The sequence below is a fragment of the Amblyraja radiata genome, chromosome 3 (assembly GCF_010909765.2).
Source record: "Amblyraja radiata isolate CabotCenter1 chromosome 3, sAmbRad1.1.pri, whole genome shotgun sequence".
In the NCBI taxonomy this organism is placed as follows: Eukaryota; Metazoa; Chordata; class Chondrichthyes; order Rajiformes; family Rajidae; genus Amblyraja; species Amblyraja radiata.
The window spans coordinates 58,301,820-58,303,379 of record NC_045958.1 but is presented as its reverse complement, the minus strand read 5'-3'; the positions used below and the strand labels follow the sequence as shown (position 1 = coordinate 58,303,379).

The 1,560-nt window shown below is 48.7% G+C and overlaps 1 pseudogene; it reads right to left on the bottom strand.

Annotated features, from left to right (window-relative positions):
- Positions 1-868: 868 nt before the first annotated feature.
- LOC116971646 lies at positions 869-983 on the bottom strand (annotated as a pseudogene).
- Positions 984-1,560: the final 577 nt, after the last annotated feature.

Below are 1,560 nucleotides of genomic sequence, written 5' to 3'. Positions count from 1 at the left end.
CCCCCATCCACATAAACGGGACTGAGGTGGAGCGCGTCTCCAGCTACAAATTCCTCGGGGTACACATCTCGGAGGATTTGTCCTGGTCCCTCAACACCTCCAAGCTGATCAAAAAGGCACAGCAGCGCCTTTACTTCCTGAGGAGGCTCAAGAAAGCCCACCTGTCCCCCCAGATCCTGACCAACTTCTACCGGTGTACCATCGAGAGCATCCTGACCGCCTGCTTCACGGTATGGTACAGCAGCTGCACTGTTGCGGACAGGAAGGCACTACAACGGGTGGTGGAAACCGCGCAGCACATCATCGGTGCCCCGCTCCCTGCCATGGATGCACTCCACCGAAAACGGTGTCTGAAACGAGCTGGGAAGATCATTAAAGACCCCTCCCACCCCAACCATGGACTGTTTGCCCTCCTCCCATTAGGGAGGCGGTACAGGAGCCTCAGGTCTCGTACCAGTAGGATGAGGAACAGCTTCTACAATCATACCGTCGCATTGCTGAACTCGGAGTCCCGTCGATAGATTCCTCCGGTCCCTCCGTCCCCATTGTTTAATTATTCTGTATTTTTTATTGTTCTGTATCCTCTTTTTTTTTAAATTTCTATATTGCACTACTACGGACTGACGCAAAACTGCATTTCGTTGTACCCATACTCAGTATTTGTGCAATGACATTAAAGTTGAATTGAATTGAATTGAATTGAATATTAGGCTTCTTATGACCCCTTGTATATCAATGATGGTACGACATTCACCATCATGGGTTTGTTGGTACCAAAGGTTCATATTAGGCTTCTTTATGACCCCTAGTATATCTTCTCCAGTTAGCTAGTCCCTCATGTTCTTTTTTAGTGGGAGTGTAGACCCCTTTGGGGTGCATGCTGAACTGGTAATATATATATGGTCCCTAGATAAGGGACGTATCAGATATTAAACTGAGAACAGATACCACACTTGATCTTAGCCAAAAGGCCGAGAAATGATGGGTTTCTTAATTCAATTTTTATCCTTGAATACTTTTGGTATATAACCCCCCCCCCCCCCCCCCGTTAGTACGGTTATGTGACGGTAGGAACCATACTCATCTGCCTTCACTGTTGTTTAGTGGTGTGTTCATTTCTTCGGTTTCTGGTTCCTTGTCTGTAGGGATGGTGTTGTTGGGGGGTGGCGCATTTTCCATGGGGCCCGCTCTGGACCCTGGCCTGAAAGGGCTTGCGGGGGTTGGCATGCGGGCCCCGAGCTTTCACCAGTACTATTAAGTAGACGCCTACTGGTGGACGCGTGGAGGTACTGCTGTCTGGTTTTTGTGTGGTGCTCATTCCAGGCCCTGCCCTCTTGATGCCGAATATTTTGGATACTTCGTCCAGTTTCTTAGGCTTGGTTTGGTAACTTAGCCAGATAGCAGGATCTGTGGTTGTGAGGTCGGCGTTCTCACAGTCCTGTGAATTTTTTAGGTTGAGGGCAGGTTTTATAACTTCCTTCGAAAAGTTGCGGAGCATACTGTGAACAGTAGGGTCAGGTGTTTAGCCATACAACCCTGCCCCTCTGGAATGAGCATACG